We start from the raw sequence: 18,538 nt of genomic DNA on the forward strand, positions 1-18,538 counted from the left end.
ATTCGATAAGGAATACAAAGAAACCTAGAAGAAACTTATTCCATGGAGTTTCAAAGAATACAATACTTCTCATCAGAGGGAGGAGGTTTGGAACATAAACAATAAATTTTGCAGGTTAATGCACCACAGAAAACAAGTAGTATGAAGCTTATCCTATTTGTATAAAACAATTCAGGGCAACGACAGGCAACCTACTAGTCAGGCAGCCTTTTAGTATATATATTTATATATATATATATATATATATATATATATATATATATATATATATATAGGCAGCCTTCTAGTATATATATATATATATATATATATATATGTATATATTTGTATATATGTATGTATATATATGTATATATATGTATATATGTATATGTATGTATGTATATATATATATATATATACTAGCAGGCTGCCCGGCGTTGCTCCGTCGTTAAATACGCATACATATTATATATTAATCCATGTAAATTACTCATTTATTACTATAGAGCCAAATCTCTCTTAATTATTACATAATAAAAAGTAATTATTAAAATTATTATAAATAATATGTTCTGCGTATTATACGCTAGAATTAAAACCAGAAGGTTTAGCGCTCTAACCCAAGTCGAAAGGTGGCTTCGGAAGGTTAAAAATTCAGCGATTTAGAACCATAAATGTTTCACTTCGCGCATGTACCAAAGTAACACTATTAGTAAAGTTTACTAGTTTTTCTGTCATATCCTTTGTTTCTTCCTCGTGTCTCTTATTGAGCGTGCTGTCATCAACAAATATAACCATCTCATAGACAATTTAATCAAGGGGGTAATTTATGAATATAAGGAATAATAAAAGTCTCAGGAGACACCTCTGAGGTACTGCCGCATTTATATTATACTATTTCGATGTACGACCGTCGAGGACAACCTGGATTCTTCTCTCATTTTAAAAGGGTTTAATTATGTTAAGTATTCGTCCAATGATTCCGTATGATCTGATTTTCCTGAGGAGCCCATCGTGCCATTACATGTTAAAAGCCTTAGATATATCTATTGTTACCGCTCTACCCTTCCCTGCTTTGTCCAGTGTATAGTATATACATTCAGAGATTACAGTTAGGATATCTACTGCAGAACAGGTTTGCCTTAATCCATATTGTTGGTCGGTCAGAAGTTTAGAAACTGTAACGTGAGGAACTAGAGCTTGGTTAATTATGGACTCAAACATTTTGGTGAAAAGCAGGAGGAGGCTAATGGGGCGATAATTTAATGGGTTAGTTCTTTCGTTAGAATTCTTATAAACTGGTACCACAGAAGCAGTTTTCCAGCAGTCAGGAAAGCAAGATTCGTTAAGACATGTGTTGTAAAGTTTGGATATGTCTGGATCAACCTCAACAGAGCACTTTTTAATAGCACAGCAGGGATTAGATTGGGTCCACATGCTTTTGAGGCGGCTAGGTTTTGTATGAGTCATGCATCTAAGAAGAAGTAAATTTCAGATAATCAATTCCGGCATCAGTCCGTAAAGGAAAGTCAAAGAAGGAGTGGTTAGCTTGGTCCAATGCGGAGATGAGGTCAACCTACTGGCAAGCATATTAGCCTTCTCGGTTGCCGTGCAAACAACCTAATGATTGTTTGATAGTAGGGGAATTGTTGATTGCCCATTATTTACTACACTATTATAGATTTTCCAGAAATCACGGGTTCTTAATTTCTGTGCTTCGATGGGTTTTCTTATGGTTTCAGTATATTTTCTCTTAGCTGTCGCTATTAAAAAAATACTCTCACTTCTAGCTTCTATCTACTTTTTCTCTGTTTGTACTGGACTTATGTCGGTTAAATCTGAGGTATGCATGCTGCCTTTGTGCAATAGCAGCTGCTCAAGTAGAAGTAAGCCATTGGGGAGAGTGGGATTTGCAATAGAATTGCCGCGAGAGAATATGTACTAAATTGTCGCTTTGAACCATTCATTGGTCTCAGTTGCTCACTGTTCAGCGCGAAAACAACAGATATTTCCCCATGGGGCATCTTGCGAAAATATACGAGTACATGTTTCACTACACTAGCATAACTATGTTTCGATCTGTAGTTAAGTTCTTTATAGCTACAGATATAAATATTGTCATACCACTGTAGCGAAGCTTATATATATATATATATATATATATATATATATATATATATATATATGAACAAATGATTAATAAGATATGTTAAAAGACATCTTGAAAAAGAGTTAAAAACATATTTAATTTTAAAAAAGGAAGCACAAGATAAGTGGATAGTCCTTAATCCGCGGAGTTTCGAAGAAATACTCTCCTTCTCATCAGAGGGCAGGAATTAGCAAAATGCAGGATCGGATTTTGCATATAAAAGTATTTAATGAAACTACAAGTAAGTCAAAGATCTTACTTGGTTAAAAAAAGGGTGAGGTAAGGGGAACAGGAGGCAAAAGAAAAATAATAAAAAGATTTCACATGAATGGATAGTCCGGTGAAGGGTAAAAATCCAAAAATGGAAAAATCCAAAAACGGTCGAATTTAAAATTTCAATCCACTGGGTAAATTCCAAATGGTCCAAAATAATCCAAAAGGCAGAGTTCCTTGGAAAAAAGCGCAAATGGAATGAATTCCAAATCATTAAAAGAAAAGTACTGGAGGTAATATTTTAAACACGTCTGTCAAGGCTGGATGAATAAAAAAAAAAGTTTATTTTACTTGTAAATATTAACTCTTTAATATTTATAATATATTTTACGTTTACCATTTTGATTACCTTAGTAAACTTATTGTAACTTTTATTTTATTTTATATATATATATATATATATATATATATATATATATATATATATGCACGAGTGGTAGGACGATTTCGAAACAATTACTGATTCGTTTCTAAATTACCAATTGTGATACAAGTACCGATTCTTAGTCCGAATCTCATAAAATTCATTTAAAAATTCGATATTTTTAAAATACACAAATGATTGTACCCACCCCTCGTGTAATGTTCGTATGTGTTTTGCAAAACTGAAACTACATCTAAGAGGAGTGCGTATATTACAAGTGTAGATCTTTCTAAACATTTTTCTCTAATGTTTTACTCGTAGTTGATTGGAAATTGCTAGATAAAGAATTGTTTTATACGGTAATACAGAAAAAAAAGTACTTCATGATTAAATATTTACAGATTTAAAAAAAAATCAGAATCTTGAATTTTATACTGAATCAGTAATTGTTTCGGAATCGGGAAAAAGTATTGAAATCGTCCCATCGCAAAAGCACACACACACACACACACACACACACACACACACACACACATATATATATTCATATATGTATATATATATATATAAAGAGAGAGAGAGAGAGAGTGAGAGAGGGAGAGAGAGACGATTCATCGGAATCGGGAATCGAAGAAATCGGAGCTTTTGGTGTAAAGCACACACACACACACACACACACACAAACACACACACACACATATATATATATATATTCATATATGTATATATATATATATAAAGAGAGAGAGAGTGAGAGAGGGAGAGAGAGACGATTCATCGGAATCGGGAATCGAAGAAATCGGAGCTTTTGGTGTATCGGAATAGGTGTTGGAATCGGAAAAATTTGCGCCTGATTTCGATGCTAAAACAGATTCACTTAATTATCTTTTTTATTTGATTTTGGTTTCACAGTCAACTTCCACTGCTTGTATAGAATGATAAATATTTATTGATTTAAACTTCCAGTAAGACAAAAATCTCGAGACCAACCCGTCACAAGTGATATATTTTTTTTACGTCTGAGAAAATATATGCACATTTAAGATGTGTGTGTTTTTTTACAGTAATCGGGACAAAATAACACTTTTACAGTTAAATATTTAGCGGTTTATAAAGAATCAGAATCGGAATCGGTAACTGTATTTGAATCGCGAAAAATACTGGAATTGTCCCATCCCCCATATATATATATATATATATATATATATATATATATATGAAGGCTTCCATCAGTCTTGACAGACTATGGATACCCACTGTAAGGGTGCCTGCGCGTGAAATTTGTGTGGCAAGATTGCGCAACCTCTAACCACGCCTCTCCTGAGTCAACATTGTTGCATACCAGTGGCAAGTTGAGGTACAAGACGACTGGAAACAATGCCGAGATAAGCGGAGAGCACATACAGCGCCTAGAATTCCCAAATGGTCACCCATCTGGTATTAGCCAGGCTCAACGTTGCTTAACTTCGGTGATCTGACGAGAACCGGTGTGTCAACGTGATTATGCCATATATATATATATATATATATATATATATATATATATATATATATATATATATATATATATATATATATATATATATATATATATATGTATATATATATATATATATGTATATATATGTATATATATATATATATATATATGTATATATATGTATATATATATATGTATATATATATATATATATATATATATATATAATGGCATAGTCGCAGTGATAATAGATAATTAGATATGACTATAAAGATAAGGCTAGCTACATTCTGAAATCTCTACCCTAAGTGCATACGATAGGGAAGATTTCGAGCTGGTTATTGTACTTAATGTTACTTAACCGTGTGCGCCAAATCTGGCGTTAGCGTTGCGTGACGTAGAGCAGTGATGCAATTAGGTATAATTGTATGCAGAAATAGGGGTAATTATGCGGTTACTCTTGTGGCAAACAAGTGCACGCGTGTTACGCCCTCCGTATATGCTTTCTGGGCGAAGCAATTCTGCTCACGTGCATATCTAGCTTGATAGGTTCGCGTTCGGCAATGTACTGTGCGTCCGGACGGATTCAGTTTCTATTCGAGCCAGTTCTATTTGCAGATAATCATGAGATGTAAACCTAGAACGTGGACAACATGCACACGCATACACACACACATAATACCCACAGACACAATGCACACCCACACAATACATACACACAGATTTGTAACATAAATCCAATCGCACTTTATGTGATTTGAAGATTTTTTTATCATATTTAATAATTGAACCAATTTTTTTTTACTAACCTCCTTAAAAAGTAATAAATCATTCCATAACCATCTTAAATATATATATATATATATATATATATATATATATATATGCACATATCTATGTATATTCATATATATATATTAATATACAGAGATGTGTATATATATTCACACACACACGCACACGCACACGCACACACACACACATTTATATATATATATATACATATATATATATATATACATTTCAGTTGATAGCGTGCTTGCCTCCCATGTAAGAGGTTCGGGTACGGATATGGCTAACTGCTTAGCCCAAATGAAGGCGAAACTCGAGTCATGGACTTCCGGTTTCTTGGCTGTCATGGCTCTCGTAAGCTGCGGCCTTGTTTGGCAGTGGAAATAATTATATAATCTTCCAGATTCTGAAAAATTATATTACTAATTGCTCGCTAGTTTAGCATTGCTGGAAGGCGCCGTCCTAACGAGTTGAAAATTCCTACCTGTGAGACATCGGCTTGGGTTATAGCTGGTTGGTGTACCACGTTCCTTGTCGAGACGAAGTAGGTCCGTTCCATAGTCGGATTTCGCCGCGGTTTGCTTGACCTGTGTTAGTCAATACTCTTTCTTGTGCGTGGGGCGTTTCCACAGTTGGCTGAATGCTTACCTCTCATGCAAGAAGCTTGGGTTTCGAATCCCGGGTTTAGATATGTAGATATGTCTAATTGATGAGCCAAAATGAAGGCGAAATTGAGTCTTGGACTCTCAGCTTGTTGGCTTTCATGCTCTTGTTAGCCGTGACGTTGTTTGGCTGTGAAAATAATTATATTACTTCATATATAAATATATATATATGAAGTAAAAAAGTACAGTATATATACACATATATATATATATATGTATATATATATATATATATATATATATATATAGAGAGAGAGAGAGAGAGAGAGAGAGAAAGAGAAAGAGAAATAGGACTTTTTCCTGTAATCATATGTCACTAAATAGACGGTTTCTTTTTTTTTTTATTAATTCTGTTTTTGTACTTCTGCGTTTAAATCCCGTTTTTTTTTGTTTTTGTTTTTTTCGTGAATCTGACTCGGTAACGCCCGGTGGACGTCGAAAACCGGGCCGGTAAATACGAAATGAGCTTATTCACTGAGATAGGAACTAAGTGACAAAAAGAGACATGAACGAGCAGACGACAACAAATTTGAAGAAGAAAAAATAACACCGAATGAAAAAGCAGAGTATCATTGTGCTTTAAACAACAAGTATTATTTTATGACAATAAGGAAAATAAACAATTCCAGGTGGGAAGCTATTATGAAGTCCCCGGAAACGGTCTTCCCGTTCTGCCAAGAAAACCGGGTGCTGGTAGCAGAGAGATGTCAAAAAAAAAAAGAAAAATGCAATCAGAAGTGTATCCTGAAACAACGAAATTTTACCGACCTTTCGGCTGGAGGTGTAGTAAGCGTCAATGTAGATACTGACCTCTCTGTGGCATGACACCTTCTCCCAATTTCGAATATCAATATTTTTTTTAGATAACTATATAAGTGGGCCTAAATACGGCAGCGCATAACCTATGGCAATATCGAGTCGAATCACAAACATGTTATGAATATATATATATATATATATATATATATATATATATATATATATATATATATATATTAATAAAATTGATTGTACTTTAAAACAAAAAACAATACTTTATCATTAAATAAAACAAATATTAATTTTCATACAAAATAATTTTTTTCTTTCTACGTAAAAAAAATATTTATCCACTAAATCAAAGAAACAAAACTTTTACTGCCAAAAATACTAAAAAAAAACAAATACATTTTACAATGAAAAATATAACAGTAAATTTTACGAATTTATTACGATTGGATGTTTTTTATTTTCTTTCTTTTTTCGTTTCTGTATTTATTTCTGTTCGCTTTTATAATCCGACGGTTTCATCACTCTACCGAGACTCAGAAAAACGGGATTTAAACTGCAGAAGTACCCTGTTTTTGATCGTTTCTGACAGGGATTGTCTGATGTAAGCGTTATAAGTTCGAGTACTTTCTTATTTTTTGGATTCATTATAAGCGATAGATTAATCTAACCAATTCTGAACAATTTATATATATATATATATATATATATATATATATATATATATATATATAATATATATATATATATTATTTTTAAAATATATATATATTATTTTTAAAATATAATATATATATATATATATATATATATATATATATATATTTTAAAAATTATATATATATATGCCGCTCCCCATTTAGGGGGTACCAAATTGGTCAAAGGGAAAATTATTCCCAACTCGCATTTAGGTAAAAATGCACTTTCGTATAAATAATTGAATTCGTTCAATGAGTATCGCTAACAAAAACAAATAAAAACATCTCTCTCTCTCTCTCTCTCTATATATATATATATATATATATATATAGAGAGAGAGAGAGAGATATAGATATACATATATATATATATATATATGTATATATATATATATATATATATATATATATATATATATATATATATATATATATATATATATATATATATATATATATATACTAGACTAGACTACTCGTTACCGTTGGGTCACTATATTATATTAGCAATGGAATTAATGTATGAGCTTGACAAATTTTGATATATCTTTAAATTAAACGCAAAAATAAAAAAACAATTAGGTCGCTGAAAACGTACACAGTAAAGCAATTCTTTTTATTGCCGCGTTGATTATTTATTTGTAACACAATTTAAAAAAAACATATTTTCGGAATTATTTATTTATGTTAGTAGTGTAGAAAGAAAATGTATGAATGTTTTTAAACAAGGTGTATTAAAAAATGGAGAATAAATTTAAAAAAAGGAAGGCGGTGAGCAAATCGCCGTTGTAAAATGTTCTTATGGTTGTCAACGGGTGAAAGTAGATTTATTTGTAAGAAAATTGCGTTAAAATAACTTAAACGTAATACGAAGATGAACAATGTAAAAAAAGGCATAGATTATTAACAATTATTTATTTGAATAATTAAAACGCGAAAAAAATTGGGACGTTGAAAACGTACACGTTAGACAATACGTTTTCTTGTGTTGATTATTTAGTATAATATATATCGCATATATGAAACAGGTCGTTGCTTATACGCATTATTTGTAATCACGTTTTGCGCTTGCTTCCCATATCTTGACGTTTTTTATTCAATAAATTTAAGATAATAACGACGTCCGTTTGTTCGAACGAAACCGGTTCAGCGATTTGTGTTTATTTGTTTACGCAGTTATGAGTTTATGTTTATGTACGCATGCACAACCGGAAGTTGTAAACCGGATATTGGGTTAAAACAACCGATACAAGTTCATTTGAGTTTATATATATATATATATATATATATATATATATATATATATATATATATATATATATAGTGTATGTATATAGTCATCCACATACAGTACTGTTTCACAGCTCATAAGTGCGGCTAGACAAGCAACTACCTCAAGCCAGGATCGAAACCCGATCGCCCAAACAACAGCCGGAGCTTCTAAACGTTGCGCTATATGGCTGCTGCTATGCGGGCAGTGAATTAACAATGTTTTGATATGGTCCAAATTCCTAAACTCAATGTGTTTACACAAAGCGTATCCCTTCATACGCTGATGGTAATTTGTGTATCACTTTGCAAATTCTCAGCCTAAGATAGGGATCATTATCATTAAATAATATATATATATATATATATATATATATATATATATATATTATTTAATGAATGAGATGTTTCGTAAAAAGATTAATTATCATTCAATTATATTTATCAGGCTCTTTTAGGAATAACAAACCAGGGTTACCCCGCATTATCCGGGTGTGCCAAAGTGGTGTACTACAGAACTCCAGGTAAAGAGAGGTGTTGGAAAAAGTTCTAGTAGTGGTGAGGGGGATCAAAAAATGTTAAAAAAGCGTGGTTGTATATATATATATATATATATATATATATATATATATATATATATATATATATATATAAGTAGGTTGTAGATTGCTTGAAGCATTGTTGAAGAAAATTATAAGGTAAAATTAAAAGCCAAGAACAATGCGAGATTTTTTTTTATATAGAGTAAAGTTAAATGAAAACAAAAGAAATACATTTCTTTTTTTGTTGTTGTTTGTTTTTTTCTTTTTCACACAAATTTTAACTCTAAACAACATTAAAATTTTTTTCTGTTGTATTCAATGGTGTTATAAATCTCAATATATTTCAGACTTATTAGTCCTTTTTCAAGAAAAGACAGCGGAAGAGTGTTCAAAATTGGAAAAGCAGCCGCAGAGTTTGCCACGTGATACCGCGAAATATAGAACAAAAAATGACGTTAGGAGAACGTTAAAATAAATCAGTTGATGTTTGAAATACTTTTTACGTTTGTGAATCAAGGGAGATGACTATTCAAGCAAGGTTTTTTTTTTCTTTTTAATTATTGTTTTTCTTATGTTTTAAACTTATATTATAAAAGCGGAGCTCAATTCCAGTCTATTGTTTAGTGTGGGAGTATTTTTTGAAATAATTAAAGATTCGAGGATACGAAGTTGACCTACGTTTCTTGAAGAAGCAAGAATGTTGATGTGAAAATCTGGTTCTGAATTAATGCAAGTGCGAATATGTTTATAGAACGACGAAGCAGTAGTGTTTAAGTGCTCTTTAATGCGGTGATGAAGCAATCTGGTAGTGCTTCCGATGTAAGCATCTTCAAAACTACGGAAAAACGCGCTAGAGTCAACTGCCAAATCTACTTTTTGAAAAAATGCCGTAAAAACAAAATTATTCCTAACACAATCAGGAACATAAATCTGCCAACATGTTTCCGTTTTCTACACACTTCACGACAATTTATATATGACTATTGCTTCAAAATTATCATTAAGCAACACCACCGGACTCTACATGGCCATATTAATTCAGTCAAGAACCTCCGGAATTCCCTCACTTCATCTACCCCTAACGGTCATTCGCTAAACAACATCCAATCTCTGATCGACCGCGCATACCATTCCAGCTTCAACAATGAACAGAAACGTCTCATACGCAAATTTACTTGGCTTAAACAGAAAACTAATAAACCGGTCTACAACAGACACATACATAATTCACAAGATTCTTCCACCGACAAGTCCCTTAAAGATCATCTTCTCGTAACTGACCTCACTAACTCTCTTTCCACAACTGAAACGGATCTCCTTTCACTTGGCCCTAAGTTTATCACCACAATGAAACTGACGGATAAAGCTAAACTCAACATAGAAACGCAGTTCTGCAGAACTGCTTACCACCTTAAATGGCTGCACGCTTTTGCCCCGCACGATAACAAGGACACCCCCCTCAACCTCTCAGGTAATCACAACACCTCTTTTCCTGTTTTTCAGCTTGATCACCCTTTATACCCACCTCCTAATAATATTCCACTAGATCTAAAACTTTCAAGGTTAAAGCATAAAATCCTCAGAATACTTGAACGCGAACAACACCATATTACCCCCAATCTTATTAGGAACCAATACCTCACCCTTAAATCCCTTAAAGACAAAGATTTAGTTTACTTACCCTCTGATAAGGGCAGAGAATTTTGCGTTATATCACAGGAATCTTATAACAACCTTGCTATAGAGCATCTTTCCAATACCGACCTTTACACCCCAGCACATAATATCACTGCTGCTCGTATTGAGAACACCATTAACAAAACATGGTCTCAAATTTGTTTTAAAAGAAATCTCCCAAAACAACACAGACTAAATTTTATTACTAAATACAGCAAATTACCTACCTTTTATCACCTTATTAAAACCCACAAAAATAGCACACACACACAGATCAGACCCATTGTTTCAAGCGTTAACGGTCCCCTTTATAAAATCTCTTGGTTAATATCCCGCCTACTTAAACTTCTACTCTCTACCTTCCCAGCCCATGTTAGTAGTTCCAACCAAGTAATTAACAGACTCAACGATCTACCACACCATCTACTCAAACTATACAGATACCCATTTAGCCTAGACGTCGTTTCTTTATACACTTCCATTCCTGCACATCCAGCCATCAATCTCATGGCAGACATTATAGCATCTAAAAACCCACAATGCTTCGGAATTACTCCAGGAGATCTCTTACAACTCCTCCGTATTATAGTAGACAACACTTACTTTACTTTCCTACAAAACACGTTCAAACAAGTATCTGGACTACCCATGGGCTCCAGTCTATCCGGTATACTTGCCATTGCTTATATGGACAAACTCGAAAGACACACCCTTAGTACCTGCTACTCTTATCTCCTTTTTACTAGATATATCGATGACATTTTAATTATCACATACTCCCGCGAAGAAGCTATTAACATTTTCCACAAATTCAATAACGCCGACCCAAACTTAAAATTTACTATAGAACACCCAGACTCTTCTGAATCTCTTTCTCTACTTGATTTTAAAATACAAATAAAAAAAAATGGTGCCATATGCACTGAATTCTACAGAAAACCCGCCAGCAAACGCCTCTTCGTACATTTCAAATCTGCACTACCTCTTAAGGACAAACTAAACTACGCACATGCCGAAATCTCACGCATACAAGACAAATGCACTAACATCTCCGACAAACATACACACACTAACAATTTCCTACAGACCCTCTCACTAAACGGCTACCCTAATACGATCCTATCCTCACTTAAAAAGAAAAAACGCAACACCCGACCCTTCTCTAACAATTGTTTTCTAAAACTACCCTTCCTCAGTGACAAAATCTCATCTTCAATCCGAAAAGCCATCCGCAGCGAGGGACTCAACATTCAACTCATCCACACTGGATCTACTTTAAGACAACAGCTCAACCGAAAACATCCATCGCATACACCTTCCCCTTGTTCACTCTCTAATTGCCCAATATCACACACAGGTTTATGCTTTAAGAACCACGTTGTTTACGACCTACAATGCGCTAAATGCAGTGCATCTTACATCGGAAGCACTATCAGATTGCTTCATCACCGCATTAAAGAGCACTTAAACACTACTGCTTCGTCGTCCTATAAACATATTCGCACTTGCATTAATTCAGAACCAGATTTTCACATCAACATTCTTGCTTCTTCAAGAAACGTAGGTCAACTTCGTATCCTCGAATCTTTAATTATTTCAAAAAATACTCCCACACTAAACAATAGACTGGAATTGAGCTCCGCTTTTATAATATAAGTTTAAAACATAAGAAAAACAATAATTAAAAAGAAAAAAAAAACCTGGCTTGAATAGTCATCTCCCTTGATTCACAAACGCAACAAGTATTTCAAACATCAACTGATTTATTTTAACGTTCTCCTAACGTCTTTTTTGTTCTATATTTCGCGGTATCACGTGGCAAACTCTGCGGCTGCTTTTCCAATTTTGAACACTCTTCCGCTGTCTTCTCTTGAAAAAGGACTAATAAGTCTGAAATATATTGAGATTTATAACACCATTGAATACAACAGAAAAAAAAATTACTGTTGTTTAGAGTTAAAATTTGTGTGAAAAAGAAAAAACAAACAACAAAAAAAAAGAAATTTATTTCTTTTGTTTTCATTTAACTTTACTCTATATAAAAAAAAATCTCGCATTGTTCTTGGCTTTTAATTTTACCTTATAATATATATATATATATATATATATATATATATATATATATATATATATATATAAAGTAATATGGTAAAGCTTAAATATGGAAATTAAAGGGCAAGTTGTTAAAACTGGAAAAGAAACAGACAAGATCTTCTAGTAAAAAATATACTAAATTTATAACTTAATATAGTGCGGCATTAAGAATTGATTATAAAATGTTATAAAATGAATTTAAAAAAAATATTAATGCTGCAATATTTCAAGTTATTAATTTATTAATTTTTTTTTTTGCTATAACATCTTGCCCTTTTCATCTCCAGTTTTAACAACTATTCCTTTTATTTTCCATGTTTAATCATAACCATATTACTTTTCATGCTCGCATTTTCCTATTGTAATCAATGATTTCTCCGGGATGTCAATAAACTAATTGTTCTTTGTGTAATTTCAGTCTTATTTTTTCGCCCCCATAAACACATGTATTAACAATGTACGGCACACGTCTGCGTTTAATAAAATCCCCTTAATTCCCCCCTTTAATGCTTTCAATCTCTCTGTTTAACGTGGTACCTCTCTTTACGTGACAGCAGTGAATTAGTATTAACAGTAGTTGCTGGAGCGACGTGGTTGCTATGGAAACCAGTCATAAAAAGCATCGCTTACCTCCTTACATATTTTTACGATTTTGAACACCAGAAAATTAATAGTAACTTTTGTTTTACTGAAGGAAAATTGATTTTTTTTTTTTACAATATAGTTAAGAAAGTGATCTATAAACTGTAATAATTGTTTGAAATTTGGTCGAAAATTGGTGAGCGGTGACGCTTTAAGAAGTTCTAAATGGGTAAAAAAAGCCACTTAAGGGCCTTTGATAAGTTTTAAAACGATATAAAAGTAGTCGAAGACGTGCAACTTCTGCACTCGATGCAGTGACTCACTTCTGTCGAACCAGATTGTAGAAGGTGTCAGTGACCAGTTAACCAAGCAGGATCTGTTAAAAATACAGAACCTTACTCTACAGAAGAGTGCAGACATGTGCAGAGCAGCTGAAATGGCCTCAACCCACAGTCAAAGAATAGGATTAGATACAGCCGATGTGGTGAGGGTATATGAAGCCAATTGAGTGAAGAAACCAATCTCCAAAAGAGAATGCCTATTTTGTTGCGAAACATGCGCCAAAACACAGCATTGCCTAGCCCATAGAAAACTGTGCCATGCATGCAATGAGAAGGGGCACTTGTCCAAACAAAAACAGACAACACATGAACGAAACGTTCACATTTAAAAAGAGCAAACATCTTGACGACAATGTTTTTGTTTACTTGACTTCCCACGAGGGCAGAATAATACACAAAGTAAGATTTAATGTAATGTAAATGTACCAGTCATGACGGATTTTCCGCCATTAACCGAGACCAAAGAGTGTATTGCAGCATTACAATAGATATTACACTTTGATCTTTGTCCGGAGGCCAAGAAAGAGAAAAAGGACATCCTTATAAAAATAGAAAAATAGACCATATAATCTTCCTTTTCTGATTAGATTAGATACACGAATCTTTAAAATACTATCGCAAAATATGAATAAAATTATAAATCGCAAATATAACCTACTTCAACACAAACACACACACATATATATATATATATATATATATATACATATATATATATTGATGAGTTTATATAAATGTATATTTTATGGCATATAAGTATATATTTGGTTACATAGATATCTTATAGTGTTGTTATTACTTGTTTCAAAGCTAATTGTCACATTTATTTAAGTGCCACATCTACTATAAGCACGCTTGTTTTTCTTTATTTTATTTAAGGAAAATGTGTCAATTTTTATTGACATTTGATTGTCTCGGCTGAGACACCAAATAAACTAAAACAAGATTTTTCGTTGCAGATTGCGAAACGAGCAAAAGTTGAGAAAAATAAATATGGATATTGGTTGAAATACAAAATAGAAAATAAAGATTATGAATTAATTGCTATATTTTAATGATTGAAATGCAACGAACTATTTCTATTTCTCTCTTCCTTTTACGTGCTCTCTTTATAAATTAGAAATATACTAGCAGAAGTACCCGTCGTTGACTGAGTTCAAAAACAGCCTACAGAAAATGGACTGTGATTGATGAAATTATGATAGGTTATTAAAAGGAAGGGGTTGTAAAGAGAAAGGTTTTGATACTCAAAAATTTTACCCTAAGCAAAATATGATGAAAGTAAAAATAATTTTCGCGAAAATATATTTTTCATATCAACTTTGTTTTCATTCGTAGCCAAGAGTGACCCACAAAATGATGTTTCCTTACAAAGAGAAAATATGATATATATAATAATATAAATATACAAGAAATAAATGTTACCATTGTCAATAAAAGTTACTTTTATGGTAGAAAAGTTCATTGGTTAGTATTTTTAAGTAAGTAGTGAAAAAAATGTTTTTTTTTAATTCACGAACCGGTTTAAAAAAAAATCAAAATGGCAGCGACTTTTAAATGGAGAGCCCTGTTTTCAATTTGAAGGAGGGGCACCGGAGCATTCTGTGTTAACAATTTAAGAGAGGCCCGTCACCGTAAGGAATATTTATAAACATATCCTAATGTTTTCCGTTATTTTGTGCTTGAGGAATATTTCATTATGGCATGTGTAGTTTATATAAAAATTAATTTAAGTAGTTATCGCCTCAAATTTCGTTTTAATTCCGGTTCGCCGAAATCATTTCAAGTAAAGAGCATTAAAAGCTATTTCAAAACAAAAAGAAAACATTAAATGAACTTTTATTGACTATGGTAACATTTATTTCTTGTATATTTATTTTTTCGGGTAGTCGTTTGTTGGCTTTTCTGCTAAACACTCTTACTAAATAACATCGACGAAATATTAAAAAAAAAACAAAGAAACAAAAACAGTTTTGAAAAAAAATGCAGCTTTACTTACTTTAGTAAAATAATCCGAAACAGTAAAATGGGATATTAAAAAACTAAACACGTAATTACTTTAGTCTTTTAAAGCAAAGAATCGATATAAATATGAATAAGAAGAAAATGGTGCCCTTTTCAAGCAGAACAGCTTCGTTTCAGATTTACAGTATTGAACGGTGTAGTATTGCGCCGTCGGGAGTTTTGGTTGTAATATTGTAATGTAAAGAACACGTAGAAAGGGTTGTAATCAACTGAATTCCTTCAAGTACACTGACAAAGAAAGCTTAAACAGATATATAAATAAACATAAAAAGGTTATGTAAATGTTTTTTAACAGACACGTAATAACGTGAGCAGGATTGTTTCCTTCTTTTGATACGATAACAAGTAACGTTCTTATTTTTTATTGTTTATCTATTTATCTATTTTCGAAAGAGTGCCACGTGCAAGTGGAGAAGAAAAAAACAGTGTTATGCAAAATTTGTCTAAAGTTCTGCATTTTTTTTTTGCCTTTCATTTTAATAAGAACGTGAATTTATAAGGTTAATTTATTCCACACAATATGATTCAACTCAAAAAAATAAATAAAAGCTTACGTGAATTAAGATTAAAGTTAAGGTGTTATTGTGGATGGTCACCCCTTTTAAAAAAAACTTATTAAACTTTGTGACATATTTACATTCTATGGAGGTTAGGCGCGAACGAACACGCCATAATTTTGTTATACCATATTTCTTCAAACTGAAACATAATTATCAAAGTATATTTACCCAAATAGATATGAAAAGTCTTGGTTAAAGTTTGTGCCATATTTCCATTGAGTACAGGCGCGAACGCATAGCCCATAATTTTATTATACCCTATTTAAGTTAAAACATACTTATCAAAGTATTCTTATGTCCATCTATATCAACAACCCTTGTAAACGTTTTATTTTCATTTTTTGTTTCCATACGTTGGAGTCCAGGCGCGAACGCAGACCCCACAAGTTTTATGAACCACCGTTCTGACAGATCAAACATACCCATTCTTTTGTCTGGATACATCTTCTATCATAATAATTGATCAGTTTTTTAAAATAGTCAACCATATAGGAGCCTATTCGTGACCACACACACACACACACACACACACACACACACACACACACACACAGATGTTCAGCTTTATATTATATATAAATATATATATATATAACTACTTCATTTACTCACATAAAATTAATATACGAAAGTATAGATTTATGCGTAAACTTTAAGTATTTACTTCAAAAGTGCTCAATGCGAAGGTAGAGCTAGTTAGTAATTTATAAAATATATATGGCGATTAAGCTACACTGAATATTCGGTGTTTCATTCACTCTAGGATTCGTTAGGCTTATGCGCGAATTCTGTGGTTGTTTATCGTTTTTATATGGTCCTCTTCTGTTGAGGATTTAGTAAGCCAATCAGCTTTCTAGTATCCACCACACCCCTTCCTATCAGCCAGTGGACATGCATTTTATCGAACAAAGGATATGTACACATATGTATATTTATATCTAAACTAAAAAAAAAATAATAATAAAATGTCTGCCTTAAACCACTAACCTAGTTTTAAAACAGATCCTTTGTTCGATAAAATGCATCAGTCTTCCACACCAGACTGTGTAAAAACGTAACACTTCCCTTATCTAAACCCTCATTCGCGCCTTACGGTACTAAGCGCTCCACTAAATCCCTAGCTATCCCGATAATAGGGTGTGTGATTTTTTCCACTACGCCTTTTTGGAATGCTTCAGAATACCAAAACTAGAAACACCCCACATACATAATCTTAGATACTAAATTTAATCGCCAATAGGGCAACAGTTTACTTATTTAGCTGTTACGTATTGGTGACCCTTATATTTTCTTTTCCTCTCCCATCTTCCCTGAGTGATTAGCAACATTACTGCCACGTTTTCCATTCCATACCTCCCTTACGCCTGTTAAGGAAGTATTCCATTGTGTTCCCTAAAGTTAATCATCCGACTCGCCCCGCTTACGGTGGACAGAAATATTCAGCTTTTCTTCAGCTATGTTGGAAAAATTTCCATAGCTGGTAACCGCAACCGGCAATTTTAGGCTCAAACCTCGCGGAAAACAGTTTTTTGTTTGTTTTTTTTACAGGAGCATATTCATCGTGCTTTTCTGTCGAGTTACGCATGTCAGAAAAAAATCATGACGAAAAACATCGTTGGGCGAACCACTCCCGAAAACAACAAAATAAACGACTACCTACGTAAATTTAATCCTCTCCCCTCTTAAAAATTCTAATTTTACTAGGCCGACCAAAGAACTCGTTTTTAACTTATAACCTGTTTTTTTTTTTTTCTAAATTAACATTTTGCAGACTCTAGGAAAACAAATAAGAAATCATACAATGCATAACAATCAAAACATCATGTTTTTGTTCCTATTCTAACATGCAACAATAATTTTCAAGTAACTATAGAAAACATCGTTTTCCAGTCCTTAAAAAAATGTCCAATATTGCCGTCAAAACTGGAAAAACAATTTTTTTGTCGTTCAAATTTTCTCAATTATCGGGGGATGTGTCTTACCTAAAAGAACATCAGTCTTACAACACAGTTCAACCTAGCGATGCTTTTTTAAAATATAACATTATGTCATAGACGCCCACGAACCCAAGCATCTTGCAATGATTAACATGGAGTCAAAAGAATCCGCTATTTTTGATAATATCGCACTATACGTGTAAGTCAGTTCACGTTTTTCTTAGCGCATCGGCTTTTAAAAATTTTAACATGAATTCTTTTTTCCTTCTAATTTTACATTGAATGATATTTTTCTGTTCATTATCAGATTTTCTCTTATGTATTAAACGTGTTCTTTCTT

At 32.6% G+C, this 18,538-nt stretch overlaps 1 pseudogene; it reads right to left on the reverse strand.

Annotated features, from left to right (window-relative positions):
- Positions 1 to 4,165: 4,165 nt before the first annotated feature.
- LOC145258568 (5S ribosomal RNA) lies at positions 4,166 to 4,282 on the reverse strand (annotated as a pseudogene).
- Positions 4,283 to 18,538: the final 14,256 nt, after the last annotated feature.

Source organism: Euprymna scolopes, chromosome 33, assembly GCF_053919585.1.
Source record: "Euprymna scolopes isolate OS-2025 chromosome 33, ASM5391958v1, whole genome shotgun sequence".
Classification (NCBI taxonomy): domain Eukaryota; kingdom Metazoa; phylum Mollusca; class Cephalopoda; order Sepiida; family Sepiolidae; genus Euprymna; species Euprymna scolopes.